Raw genomic sequence first — 16,491 nt, forward strand, 5'->3', positions numbered from 1 at the left:
CTGTGGGAGGCAGCTGATTGGGGGAACCCAGACAGGATCAGTGATCCAGGGCACACTCAAACGTCTTTCTGCCCGCACCTTGTGGTATACTACTGACTGATGAAAATAAAAGCCTATGGATTCTTTAACATCAACAACATCCATGGTAAAAGATTCATGTAAAAATCCTTGTCCTGGATAGCCACTGTCTTTTGGCTACATTGCAAATGTTTTTACCAGGATGGGAAAGAAATATATTTTTTTCTTTTGACATGGAAAGAGGCTGGTGACCAAAATAGCTGATACCTCTATACCTCAAAAAAAAAAAAATAGTATTAATTAATAATAGTAATAATATTTAGAACCTGCTTCATTTTTTTTTTTTTTTTGCAAAAATGGAGAAATTTTAATCCTATTAAAAGAAAACTTATTCACATCAACAATGTATCACATTCCTTGCAATACTATTATAATCTTTCACATGAAGAAACTAAACAGAATCTACAGCTATTTTATCTGAATATATAACTAACTGATAGTAACGATTTTAATTTTTAATCTCTATTATTTTATTTTACTCAGTTGAGTATTGTAAGCGTTGTTTATTCACAAACATTGTCCGTAATTTTTTATGGAAGTAAAATTTATGTGCAGATGGTGAAGTTTTAATTTTTGTATGCATTTTCTATAAATAGATTAAATTTCAAGTCACTTAAAATCATAGATTTGTATCCATCAAGTAAATTCTATGAACTGTAAGAAAATGGAGATTTATCAATAAATAACATTTTTTTCTGAAGAAATTATGGAATACATTCTACTTTTGATGATGCAAACCAATTTCCTTGATCATGAGATATAGAATCATATAAGATTTATCTACCTTGGAAAGATAGATGTCTCAAATGAATTTTATGTAAAATTGCCCACCATGAATCAATGGTCCTAATGAATAGTGTTTTCTGTTGTTCATTATCATTATTTAGTACCTGTTAAAGCAAGTACTCGCAAAATAAAACTTAAATGAGAAAAGCTACAGGAATACAAAAAAAAGTAAGACTGTAATGCTGTATTGAAATCGGTGTTATCGGAAATGGAAAAAATGTTTTTGTAGTGATAACTAAGTGACCAATTTGGGAAGAAAAATTTAGTATTCATTACTGGGACACTTCTTACTCACAAAACTGGAAGATTTTTTTTAAACAAGGTCTGTAAACAGACAAGCATGTATAAATTGCTGACTTCATTATTTTATATACATTAATATAATATTACCATTTTGACTCAAAAGTGCTCCAATGGGATTTATTGTCTTCTTGGCACTTTTTTATTTTTATATTTATTATTATAGTTGCAACAGACTTGTTTGAACCATTCAACTGCAATGTCCATGTTATAACAGGCGCCTGAAGTCATTTCCATTTTTCATTTAGCTTTGCAGTTACAGACTGGACAGTCTGACAATCAGTGAACTGTTCACATCTTTAGCAAGCGTCTCAAATTTCATCCTGTGTTTAGAAGTGTTTGTTAAATAAATAAGTTTTATTTATTATATTTGCAAATTTTAAAATCAGTTACATTTTTACATTATTCTCAAGTAATTTCACATAAAACAATGGAAGAACATGGTTCCATATGAATTTATATGAATGAAGAGTGTCATAACACATTGTACGATACAGAGCCAAAGAACTCATTAAAATTTGTGAATTTAGTGATAAAAACAAACTACTTATTTTTTTAATGTTAATTCAGAATCACTAGTGTTTATAAATATCATGAAAAAACGTTTTTGTCAAAATTCAGTCACCTGTATGGACAGTTCTATTGTGACCCTTTGAGAACTCATACAAAAACAGTTAAGAAAAACTTACGACAAATAACATTAGAGCAAGCTCTTAAAGAACACATTTTTCCAAATTTAATTTAGTTCCTGGAAAGTCTCTTTGTATCAACTGTTTCAAAAGTAATTTTTTTTAACAGAACAAAGAACTATATGAATACGAAGACCAAGAGCAATACATTGCCCCACATCACATTATTGAACAAATGGATGCTGCTTATAGCATTTTGGGTGTGTGGTCTCCAATAAAATTGAAAAAATTAAGCACCGTCAAAGACTATCGCATTAAAATTAAAAATAAATAAGGTATCTGAAAAATTAAAAAAGAATCATGAATTGTGTTTTGACTCAAAAGTTTCTGAAAATGAAAATCCAGCTTAATCTTCTTCACATGAATATGATGATCTTATTTTAAAAATAAAAGAAAAATGTGTTCTGGCTTCTAAAGATAAGATTAAAATTATAAGTTAACTTCTCCAATGTTGGACCAGTTCTAAAATAATATCAAAGTTCAATATGTCTGAGCATTTGGCTAGACTTACTAGAGAATTAGTTAATGAGCAAGGCATTCTACTGGAGTTAGGTAAAAGACAAAACGGGAATTAGTAACAACACAATTAAGAAAGTTGTGTTATTTTATGAAGATGACAATAACAGCAGGCTGTGTCCTGGTAAAAAGGATTGTGTTAGCATGTATATTGATGGTGTCAAAATGCATACGCAAAAGCGCCTTGTTCTGATAAAAACTTAAATGAATTATATGTTTCCTTTTAAAGTGAAAACCCTGAGGAAAAAATTGGAAGATCAAAGTTCTGCGAACTCTGTCCAAAATGATGTATCTTGGCTGTTGCATTCGGGACTCATACAGAATGTGTCTGTCCCCACCATCAGAACATCAAACTCATGATTGATGGTCACACACAATGTTGATTATAAGGAATAGTAGGCATTTTTGTTTGTGACAAGATTAACTACAGCTGTATGATGTATGTGTGCACCAAGTATCGAGATAAGCAGGCAGAGTTCGACATGCTACTCACACTGTTCCGAAGAGTGTGATGTATTGCCAGATATAATAACGTACAAACAGTGGGTAACAGCTGATAGGGCAGAGATGATTACTGTTCTTCAAACAAAAGATGAGTTTTTAGAATCATTAACGGAGAAAATTGAAAAAGCTGAAAACTCACAATCTTCTGTCAAAATCTCAAGCTCAGTTTTTCAAGAAGAAAAAATCAGAATTAGGTGAAGAAGAATGTTTGGTGTATGCAAACTTTGCAGAAAACTTTTCATTTCTTGTTCAAGATGATATTCAAAGCTTCTACTGTGTCAACAGCTAAGCCACAGTTCACCCTTTTATGTTCTATTTCAAGGAAATGATGTATCACAACAAAAGTGTCTGTATATAAGCAGACACTTTTTGTTGTAATACTGCATCAAGTTATCACTATTATGATCACTTGAAGCACAATACAGCAACATTTTATTGCTTTCAAAAACCTTTTAACAGACCATATCAAGTAAGTATAAAAATAAAAAAAATGTTTGCTAATTTTTCAGTCACAAAAAAGACTTCAACCTTGAAGCCAAATGGCACTTCTTTGGATCATGAAAAAACACCTGTGATGGTGTGGGAGGAACAACAAAACGAGAGGTGGCAAAGGTCACTAGTCAGATACTAAATGCTGATGAAATGTATTGAATTTGTAATCACAAGCTGAAAAACAAAGTATTTTTGATTAAATCAGATGAGATAGCTAAGATTTAAGAAACTCTAAAAAAAATTGTTTTGACTACTGTGAAAGAGTTGTTGGTACTAGAAGCTACAAATATGTTCCTATGTCAGAAGGCATTGTAAGATGTTACTTTACTTCACACTCCAAGGACTACGAAGACTATCTTGTATTGTACCACTTTCACTTAAGGAAAAAGACTCTATTGCTTGTGCGTATGATGGTAATGGTGGATAGGATAAGTGATAGACATTAGCCTTGAAAATGACGATGCACAGATTCGTTTTTCCACCCGGCTGGACCACGTATATAATTTCAAAAATCTCGACAAAGTGTAGGTACCGATCAGCAAAGTCCTGAGAAAGTTGATATCTCTTGAACTACAAGGATCGATCCAGAAATAAGGTTCCCAAAGAGCTTCGGCCGCACGGGAAGGTGCAAGGCGAAATCTGACAATACCGCTATGCGCGGCTGTTCCTCCACTCTCGATTCCGCCTGGCCACGCCGCTCAGTCTTGGCTCAGCAGCCATCTGAGATGGAGGTTCCACTTGTTGATCCTGCCAAATGCGAGATTCGTTCTGTAATTTGCTTTTTGCATGCCAAAGGGACTCCACCCGTGGATATTCATCTCAGTTGACAGAGGTGTATGGCGACAAGTGTATGTCTGTTCAACACGGCCGAAAGTGGTGCAGGGAGTTTAGTGCCGGTCGGAAGGAAGTCCACTATGAAGGAGTTGAAGACCGTCAGTTTCAGAGGCGATTATCGAGATGGTCCAACATGAAGTGCTTCAAAACAGGTTCACCGTCTGTGAACTTGTTGCTCAGATTCCTGGGAGTTCATACGGTACAGTGGAAAGAGCTTTAACTGAAAAATTGGGGTATCACAAGTGTTGTGCTCGATGGGTACTGTGGCTATTCATATCGGAACACAAGGAGAAACGCCTTGACTGTGCTTGCCAGTTTCTTCAAAAGTGTCAAGAAGATAAGGAAGGATTGTTGGACTCCATTACGGGAGATGTGGGTGTTTCATTTCACTCCCGAAACGAAACAAAAATCCAAACAGTGGCGTCACTCAGGGTCACCAGTCGCCATGGCCAGTGTTTTTTGGGATCGTGAGGGGATATTGCTGATCGATTTCATGGAACCTGGGACAACAATCAACTCAGACAGTTATTGTGCAACACTAAGAAAACTAAGGAGAGCTATCCAGAATCACCGGTGAGGACGACTGACAGCCGGTGTAATGCTGCTTCATAACAATGTCTGACCTCACGCCTTCCGTCAAACCCAGGAAATTTTTACACACTTTGGGTGGACTGTCATGCCTCATTCACCTTACAGACCGGACCTCATGCCTAGTGATTATTACTTGTTCCCCAAGTTAAAGGAACATTTGAGTGGCTAATGCTTCCGGAGCGACGATGAAGTCAAAGACGAGGTGAAACGCTTCCTCAACGAGTTGGCGGCAGAGTTCTACGATATTGGGATACAGAAATTGGAGCACCATCTACAAAAATACGTAGAAAAAGGTGGCGATTATGTAATAATAGAGCAAAGTTTCTTCTTTCCAACGATGTAAATTTCTTTGAGAATAAACAATGTTGTCTATTTACAAAATTGATGGGAACCTTATTTCTGGATCTACCCTTGTAACTCAGTGATGGGTTGTTCTCACACAATTTCAAGAGAATTATCAGAAGAGATATCACAGCTGTTGTTTAACCACACCAAATAATAAACTTTTATTGCTACAAAAACAGGCTATTTCAATGAAGATTTAAAATTTTGATACAATTTATTTTTTCTTCGATAATGTTTACAAAAATAAACCAATGTAAAAATAAAAATGAATTCTTGAAAAAAAGATGTGGGCTACTCATTGATATCTCAGTTCGGGTAAGTTTTACAAGCACTTTGAATCAAAATTATATTAGGTTAAGTTATCATAAAATTACGACCTATCATTAATAATTTTAAAAAAAAAAGTTTTAAATATTGAAAAAGTCAACTTCAACAACATAGGGGCTAAATATAAAAAAATATATAAGTGCAAAGAAGACAAGAAACTCCCCTTGGAGCAGTTATTTAGAAAGTCAAAATGGTATCGCTTTTAACAGGTTTTTCATGATTTTTGAAAGGTTATAACTTTTTTATTAGTACATTACACAAGAAACGTTTTTATTTGCCATAAACATCTATAAAAACACTGCAAGTTGTGCAAATTTTAGCTTTTTATCACCAGCCCCATCAGAGTTATTTGAAGCCAAAATTTGAATTTTGTTAAAAAAATTCGTTTTTAAATGTATTCACCATTAATATTATTTATAATAAAACTACCAACATATACCTACATATAAAAAGATAATTCAAACTGTGTATGCCATCCATGCCTCTTGAAAAAAATTACCGAAAGTGAAATTTCACATTTTCATGTTCAACTTTATTGGTAATTTTCTCATAGACATAAGAGAGATAGGTAAAAATTAATCACTGAACCAAACTTTTACTTTGATTAAATTGTGTTTTGTTTCATCCTTCCCGGACCAATAGGTTTTTAGTTATGATTTTTTCCGTAAACTCTTTCAATCACAAAAATAGGTGTGCACACCATAACAAAAATGGCCGCCATACATAACATAAACTGCTTAAATAAAAAATTAAGAAAAAAAATAGTTTTAAGGTCCTGAGACAAGTAGGAAACAAGTGGGTAAGTTTCAATTTTTTTTAAATTGGTCAAGCTACCACCAGCTTATGTTTTTTGGCACACACCACTCTTAAATAAATTTTCAACAATTAAACATGGAAAAATGAAATTTAGCAAGTGCTACTATCTCAAACGATCTACTTTTCAGAATGAAACCACTACACTACTTATCTGTAAACATTGTTTACAATTTCATGCGCCTGTCTTCAGAGCTTTTCACCTTTTACAACAGTCTTAAATTTAGCCAAAACTGTTCATATGTGAATGAATTACTTTAAAAAGTTTGAAACATACACCACAATAAAAACTTTTTAAAAAAGATTGTATCGTACATTAATTGACTATGTAGCAGAATACAAGACATGCCAAAATAACTGTATTGAGCACTTAATAAAACATACGAGAAGCAAAATTAGAATAAAAATAACAGTTTTGTGCTTGAAACATGTCACTTTCTTAATATGGTTAACACACAGAAACACAGGCTTCATAAACAGTTGCGCCATGTTTATACTACTAAGAGATGATTAAATAATGAACTAATCATGATGTGTCAATGTTTCAGAGAACAATAGTATAGCAGTGAAGTATGGGCTGATCATTCAAGGAGTATTCCATTTTAATTCAACAATTGATCGGTGTATCACTATTTTTGATGATATTTGGTATATAACTATCCACGTTGTAGTGGCGAAAGAATATCTTTTTTATATTTTTAATGAATTTTTTTCTTGAATAATAAACTATTTTCTAACTCGCCAACAAGAAAAAATAGCCATTTTCATCACTTTTTCTATGAGCTGTAGCATTCTTATTTTACATTGTACAGAGGATCAAAAAGGGCTTTTTAAAAGAGTAAAAATTCATTTAGTGTACTCAAAATTCATTTTGTTACATAACCAAATCTTGTAATAATTACTAAGTTATGTTTGCAAATTGTCGTTTTTTCGAATTTGGGCCCAAAATAACTAATGAAGGGCTTAGAGTAACAGGCCTCTTTTTTACCTTTTAGCTTTTAGGTACTAGTAGTACTTATAAAAAAAAAAAAAAACTGGACTGTTACCAACTGCCCTTCACAAAAAAATGGCTGCCAAATCATAAGATTTTTAAAAAATCTCATTTTTGGGGCCCAAAAACCACGTGGGACAGGTGGAAAAAAATCTGAAATGTTTACAGCAGTACTTATGTACTTTAAAACCATACACAATTTATTTTGTTACTCAAAGGGGTTGATGAGTACTGAAGCCAACAAGACTCCTAAAAACACTGTTCCTTCTAACTATAAACAACATATCCAAAAATACTGATGTTATATATTTTTTCAGATTATAAAAATTACAACTAAACTCATTAGAATGAAAAAATTGATAATTAATAAATAGTCAATTACAGAATGATGAATAATTACAAAATGATAAACAATTCAAATACATATTAATGTATTTGAATTCACTTTTACCTTATTTTACGCCTGCTAATGGAAGTTATGAAAATCTTGCACTTTTTATAACTAACTTAACATAACTTTGTGCTCATGCCATCTTTTTATTGTGTAGAAGTGATAAGTCCTCATTTATTTTTGGTGTAATGTTGTGTTCTCTTCCAGTAGTTGATAGAAAAAAGCTCTGAAAGCATGAAACTTTAAAATATTTTCCAGTTAAACCCACGTTTGATTATCCCACTGATTCCTTGAATAAGTACCAGGACCCTATGGATGGAAAAAGTGTATTCAATATTTTTCTTCATTTTCGTGTATTTTGACTTCAATGACTTCGCCTAACCACCACTTGCCGTTGTATACGCAGAAGACATAATTTTTACATTTTAGCTATGGTAAACTTATAAAACAATGAGAAACACTAATGTTCTTATGTTCCAATACTAACATAAATGTTTCGATTCAGAAGTCGCCCAGACAGAAAACATTTCTAACTGTGAAAGGTTCTTGATTCTGGGACTGTTCTGATTACCTGATAATGAGAACAGTTATTCTTTAGTCTCTTGAACACCTTTATTAGAACAGAAAATAAATGTTATATTTTTAATATTGTTTTTACAATAATTGTACATTTCAGAAGGTGCAACAATTTGATTGTTGACTGTCCTTTGAAGGCTTGCTTTAGTCACAGTCCTTTTGTGCAGTTCCACCAATACAATCACATGGTCCTTTTCCATGGTATGAGGCAAAAAAATTCCATTTAGCTGTGATTTCAAAATTTTCTTGATGGCACCACAAATTTATGAAATTTTTTTGTTTTTATACTGAGCTAAAGAGCCATCAGAAAAATAAAAAAATTGTTTAATTTGTGGTAAAAGTGTTTTTAATTTATTTATAACTTTGCTTTTGGAAGCAGAAAAACAATGCAGTATTTTGCCTTAAATACTCACAAATCACACAATAGCTTTGGGCTTTGTAATTTTCCTTCTTTTTTAAAATATATGGGAAATGGTTGTACTGTGGCATAAGTTTTTGACCAGTGATTCGACTGGAGTTCATCATGTATCACAAAAGAACAATTTTGAGAGAAGTCTACCATTACAATACATTCACCCTCCGAGTTTTCTTTTTTAATGTTGAAGAAATTAGCTTGTTTGCCTAAAAAGGTAAAAATACCTTTTTAGATTTAAATTTTCAGTAAGTTTATCTCAGTACTCTTGAAATGGAAGAATTTGAATGGTTAGTTCACAACGGCCAACAGAAACCCACTGTTTGAAGATAATTTCAGAATCAAAATCATCCCAGCTCTCTTGCAGTAATCTGAGCGCTTCATTAGTGCCTGGAGATTTTTCACCTTGTGACACCATGCATGTTTCATTTTCTGTATCTTGCCATGGTTGAAAGGAGAATTTTATACTAAAATTTCATTTTTAGAGTAGATAACATAAGTTTTATATTTTGGTGGGTGACATACACACAAACAGAGTGAGTACCTGACCCAACATCCAGAACAAAATTTAGGTCTTCAACAAATTTGGAAAAACCAATTTTTAAATTGTTTTTCTTTGAAGGCTGTATACAATTCGTTTAAGTTACATAAGATAAGCCTTTTTTTAATATTAATTTTCGTCCAGTCAGCTTGTTTTACAGACACAATTCTTCTTGCCTGGCATTATTCAGCTGTGCTCATCATTCTGGTAAAAATCTTGGACACATTTAATAAGATTTACCTCAATTATCTGACAGGGTTTCTTTTTGCCGATTTGTAGCAAAATTCCACTTTTTTAAATAATTGTTTGGATTGACAGGCTAATTTCTGTCTAACACTAAACTCGTTATGAATTTTTTGAATGCTCCAGTTGCTTGGTAATAGACTTAAAATATTAATTTTTCCCTGGGTTGATGTAACTGTTTTCATTTTATCCTTTAATTTAATGATTAATACTTCATATTCCCTAACTAAATCAGCATAGTTTTGTGGTACTTGACTGGTTTCTTCTGTAGAAATATTTAAATCAAAGGAATCGTTTAATTTACCGGTAATCGACTTGGCTGTTTTTGTAACTTTAGTTTTTAAAATTGCACTGCCTAATGATTTTTTAACATTAATGGAGGAAACGCCAAGTGCTAAACAAGCTTTATTCACCAACTCAACTATAACACACTCAAGCTCAAATATTATATGGTTTGCTTATTGAAAGTGTCACAGATATTTCTAACTGGTTTAGTGTGACAGCTAAATGGGTCAGTGCAACGTTTCCCATTAATATGAATATATTTATCTAAATATTCAATTTTATGAAAAGTACAGAAATTGTTTGTTTTAATACTCCCACTTCTTAAAGATATCAATGTTATTTGCAGTTCAGTAAACCCTAAAAAATTGTGCAATACTGAAGATCTAAGTCAATTTGTGACATACTGTTTCAGTATGAATGCTAATTGAACACTTCATAATCCATTTTTATAAAATGCAAGGATTCTTACAATAACAATACAGTTTGTACAAATTATAAAACTACCAACTGCATCTCACTTTGTCTCATACCAGTTTCTCTACAGCTAGAATAAAATTTTCTCTAATTAATAAACTTATTAAAAGATATCTCATAAAAGAGAAGTTCACTGCTAATAAAAATTACTTTATAAACAAGTGTACACTGCCTAACCACAGTGTAACACTAGCACAGTACAACATATCACAATGAAATCTCAAGAGTAACTGAGCCTTCTGCAATGTTTACATTCAGGATTATGCAAACATTCAAACATTCATTAATTAATTTGGGCCCAAAATTAAAAAAAAAAAACATTAATTTGTAAACGTAACTTCACCAAACATTACAAGATTTGATAATGTAACAAAATGAATTTTGAGTACACTAAGATGAATTTCAGTGTTTATTCTTTCAAAAAAGCCCTTTTTGACCCTCTGTTCGATGTAAAATAAGAATGCTACAGTTCATAGAAAAAGTGACAAAAATGGCTGTTTTTACCTGTTGGTGAGTTAGAAAATAGTCTATAACTCAAGAAAAAAAATTCTTTAAAAATATAAAAAAATATTCTTTGGGGACTACAAGGTGGATAGTTATATACCAAATATCACCTATATCAAAAATTGTGATGCAATAAAATTTTTGAAAATTTGTTGAATTAAAATTGAATATCCCTCGAGCTCACCATAACGTGGCAGCTACTGTACATGTAACACGGCTTACGAAAGTAAAAAATTATATTTTCCTACTTTGGAGGAAAATATGTATCTTAAGAGGATCTATGTTCTGTTGAAGCTACGCTTTCTCAAAAGAGAGAAAGATTTATTTATTTATTTCAAACATGCTTTTTTTTATTCATAAAATAATTATATACTTTGATTACTATGCAATACTATATATTAGAAAAAAATTTCAGTTTTTCTATAAATTTTTAAAAAACATTTACTTTTTTTATTTATATTATTAATAACTATCTGGTAATAATTTTTATAAGTGAACAAAAAAATTGAATTTTTAGAATAATAAAAGGGGGAATAATTATTGGAATGTGGATGTTTACTAAAGTTATTATTAATAACTTAACATATTAATAATTCAATAAATTTCGGCTACTTTAAAAATATAAATAATAGTTAATTTATTTAAATTTTAAAAGAAAAAAATTTCATAAATAAATTTAATATTTTGTAAGATTAACATTCCCTATATTATCGCTATTTTATAGTAAGTATTCATTAAGTGTGCTGTATTTACGCTGCCAATCTTTCATTCTTTATAGAATTTCCATAGGAAACTGATCAAACTCTGGTAAGATTTGAATTTTTTTTTGACAACTGAATTAGGTGGGTAGTGTTAAATTTAATTTTATGTTTAACAACTGAAAACATTTAAGGATTCCCTGACTTTAATATTCAAGTCTTGTATGTACGTACTTACCTATGTACGTACATATATATAAATATATAGCATAAATATATATGCTATGAAAACACATAATAAAATTAATATATTAGATGAAAACTTAAATAGAATAGTATTATTCACTTTTAAAACAGATATGAACAATGATTACTGAATTTCAGTAATTTTAAAGAAGTATTTTTTTAAATATAATTTTTCCAAAGCTTTAAAACTTCCTAGAAATAATTAATAAATTATCTCTAAAATTAAAACAATTGTTTAACTTAATTTATATGGTCAGATATTTCATTACACTATACAACACAATTAAAATTTTCAACTTTATATATATACATATACTTGATATATTTACAGGAACAAACAAATTTATAACAGAACTCCAGTCAAACCTGAAGTGTGTGTCATTCGAATATAGTGAAGAATAAAGTTATGAATATAGTGCGAATGTTATATCAATTAATTGAATTGGTACTAAATAGAATTATAACTAAAACAAAACCACAAATTGGCATATAAAATCGTTTATTGCCATTGCTTCTTTAAACCTCTCTAAATTATATTTTTCAAAAATTATGAATATTAATTATTTCATCAAAATTTACATGTAACAGATTCATCAACCATACATATTTAAAAAAATTTCCAGGATTAGATTTGTGATAATCCTAACTGGACAAGAGATTTACAAAATTTGAAATAATTATTACAGATATATATCAATCTAATAATAAGATAAGAAGAAGACTATACAATTACTCTAACATGATATATAGTCCAACCAAATTACAGAGAAAAAAATTTTTTACCTGAACTTTTTTAAGTGGAAATGGTACGTAAAAGAGGTTATAATAAACATAAGAAAAATAAATGTGTGATCAGAGGTGGTGGAGGGGTGACTTGGGGGGGTTGGAGGTTGAAAAAAGATTTTCCAACAAAAGTTGTAGATCACGCAAAAATCTTTTGTAAATGTCACTTCATAACCTCAAAATTTCCGAGAAAAATGCAAAAAAATCTTTTTTTCATCCTTTATTTTTCATTTCTGCAAAAATAATTTAATTTTGACAAAACTTGATGAAAGTATACTTTTCTGTGTCTTAAATAATCACAAATTTTTTTTGACATCAACTTTCTCTGGAAATCGCAATACCATTTTTCATCCCTTTTCAACTCCGCAAATCAACCCTCTACCGCCCCTGCTCACGCATTTATTTTTTTTACATTTATTATAAGCCCCTTTACCATTTTCACTTATAAAAGTTCAGATTACAATTTTTTCCCTCCTCTAAATGAGTTATTTCAATTGGTCTAATATAATAACAGTAAGTAATACAAAAAGGTCAGATTTATTTGCATTTCAATTTTATTAAAAATAGTTACCATTAACATTTAACTCATAAATTGAGATGTACGCTTAAAAGCATAATTGTGAAGAACAACCTGAAACATTTTTCCTGGAGCATATATTATCGATCCATAATTAGCATATTTAAACATTTTGTTTCTAGCAAACTCTTCCATTGATACAATGTTTATCAAGTAAATGTTTTAGTAACTTTTTCTAAAGATTTTCAAAAGATTTTTTAAAAAAGTAATTTATTATGAGTTTAGCAATAATAAAGTTAAGGTATATAGAGTAATAATAATACAAAATTACAATTATATTAACTTTTCTAATAAATATCATAAATAATTACATGAATATTTTTTATATATTTACAAAAAGTATATGTACAAAAATATAATATACTGTTTATAATGAAGAAAATTATTTAATGAAATGATTAAGTTAGAAAACTTAATCCTGATATAGGAATGAATCCCTATTCACAAAACTAACAAATGTACACTTATCCAAAACAGTTTTCTGAATGTCAAAATGACAAGAGATAGAAGATCTAATCTTTGCTCTAACTTCTATTTCCTTAAACTTTTATTTTACAGTTACCTTCCAATAATGTGCAATTACTGCCCCCTCGCCGGTACCTAACAAAGTTTGATGTTGATTAATGTCAAACCACAGCTACATTCCCTTTTTCGAAACATATGTTAATCCTTGACAAGTTGTACAAAGAAGTGATAAAATTACACACCACCGGTTTTCTGATGACAGGTCATTAAGTGACAAATATTTATAATTATAAACTATATAAATAAGAAAGAGAATTAAAAAAAAAAATTTACTCATAGAGATTACTTCAATAGGATTACGTACAATTATTAATTTAATGTACAAAACTCTCATCAATCATTACAACAAATTTGATAACAGTCAGGGACAAGATTCCTAATTTCAAAAAAATATAATACCATCACAATTTACTCTTTGATCTTGAACAATACGTTAAAACTTTTTACAAATCACACAAACTCATTCAAAAATTGGCACATAAGTATTGCAAATAATTAATGTGAGGAGTAACCAACTGAGATTTCAAATTTGTCTCTTTGGTCTTGCATTGACAAAATATACTAAAGGATAAGAGCATGTTACTATATCTGCTCAGTTCTTGAGCCCTTCGCCTGATGAAGCAGAGGGAAGGAATACAAGTATGTTGACTCATACACTCAGTAATATTATATATTCACTTCCTGGAAACATTAGTCATCAGCAACATAGAAGTACTTATTATTTACTTGTTATTTGAAGCGCATGATGACGTATTGATTTGTGTGTTAATATCTGTATATTATTACTTTACTTCAATTCATTATTAATCTTATATGCACATATATATAAATATTTTTTTAATTTAAAGTGCGTGTTAATATATGATAATTCTTACTTTTTTCATGCAGTATTTATTATTATTATTGATTTAAACTAATTAATTTTGATTCTTTAAGTTTAATATGTCTTCCCACAAAAGTATTCTAAGAATAAGGAGTGTTATGGAGTGGTCTGTAATACACATTTTTCCTAGGGTTCAAGAACCATTATTACATGGATAGTACATTTGGAGGAACTGATGAAAATTTATTGACATGGATTGATACAGTTTACTTAATTATTAAAATCAAACTCAAAACCATGTATCTTATAGAAGGTAGATTCCAAAACTGCCGACTGGCAATGACAAAGAAAATTGATTTAATAGAGTAAGCAACTCAAAGACTGTCAATGAATGGCTGACACAAGATAAATATTTGAAAAGAATAACGACTCATGAGAAAACTATATTATAATTAAAAATTACAACTTATAATTACGGTAATGCAAGTCTGAATAAAAGCAGCTAAACCGTGGAGTGGAAACATCCCAAGTCTCCAGATAGAGCTGTACTCCAAAGCGCAAACAAGGGCCTTTCATCCAAAAGTCCTGGGTTTCAATCCCCGCCAAACATGGCATTTTCACACACTACAAAACTGCCATTTCATCTCATCTAAGCAATACCTAATGGTAATCCATCTCTAGAAAGAGAAAAAATTTAAGACCTAACCAATCATCAGCCAATTGAAGATGATAATAATTAAAAGAAGCTAATAATCTTTTGAAATTTGCAGGTCCAATTCAGTTGTATTATCTTATTAACAGTCAGTACTACCGAAGTATGCTTGAAAACAAAGAAATGCCTCTGCAATGCTTAAAAAATTTATAGAGCAAATGAGCATATGTCTTTAGGATAATACACATCTATACAGTGCATTGTTGAAACTCGACTTATTGAAAATCTGTTACATCCACCTTATAATCAAACCCTTGCACAGTAAGACCGTATGACTGTACATAACTGGCTTTAATCTCAAGATAAAGAATTTTTTGATGATGTCATAAAAAAATTAGTGAAACAATGTGAGAAGTTTACATTTGTAACACTGTGGATAATTTAATTAAAGTAGTTATTAAGTTTGATACTCATCAATAAACAGTATTAAAACAACAATCATTTCTTTACTTATTGAACAATGTGCTCATATTATTACAACTACTCAATTTTATAAAGTATGAAGTACCTGTTTCACACCAATTTTACAAACCAAAATATAGCGTAACCCTAACTGATTTTGTAAACTAGTAACAGAAAAGTTAACTAATTTTAGTGTACTTAGTATATAATGGCTGGTGTAAAAAAAACTGGCAAAAAAGATCTGCTAAAACCTAATGTAATAATGATACTGTTACACAAAACCAAATCACCATGAAAATTCAGTATACACTTTATGAAATAACTTTTACTTATTAGCTTTAGAAATGTTAAAGTATTGATTCTTGGGTAGTATTTGTAAAATCTATACATTTAATAATTTTATTTTTATAAATTACTAATAATACATTCATTAAAACTAAATAAAAAAAATACCTTGAACTAAAAACTTTCTTATGTAAACAACATTTATCTAAGATAATAAAAATTTTATCACATTAATTTATGGCTCATTAATGACATCAAAAATGACTGATTATAAGCAGTTGTATGATCAAAAGCAGTTGTATGTAACAGTTGTATGATCAAAAAAATTATAATTATTAAAATGATTTTATCCAACATTATAACTAATTTTAATATTTTTCAAAACATATATGAGTAATTATAACAATTAAAAGTAATATTGAGAGCAGAATGATCTGAAGGTATTAAAAAAGGCATATCACTGATATTAGTTAACCTCCTCCATGTTTCTAAATAATCAAGGACTAAAATTCTGTGTTGAGAATTCAAAAACATTATTCACACTTCTGAAAAGAGAATGAGATAAATGGAAATAAGTCATCTAGTTGAAATTACTGAAGTAAAAACAATTATTTAAATTAAGACAATCTAATGATTAACACTAGATCATTCTTTCTACTATTAACAGAACATTCAAATAATTCACAGTTTTTGTCATCAATTTTAGTTTTCAGTTTTTAATTAACATTTCAATTTTTTTTTAAAACTA

At 30.1% G+C, this 16,491-nt stretch overlaps 1 protein-coding gene across 2 annotated transcripts in view; it reads right to left on the reverse strand.

The window, feature by feature from the left end:
- The window catches only part of Ythdf (YTH domain-containing family protein), a 61,835-nt gene that overhangs the window by 23,050 nt on the left and 22,294 nt on the right, over positions 1-16,491 (reverse strand). The window lies entirely within an intron of this gene.

Source organism: Lycorma delicatula, chromosome 12 (assembly GCF_047948215.1).
Source record: "Lycorma delicatula isolate Av1 chromosome 12, ASM4794821v1, whole genome shotgun sequence".
Lineage (NCBI taxonomy): Eukaryota > Metazoa > Arthropoda > Insecta > Hemiptera > Fulgoridae > Lycorma > Lycorma delicatula.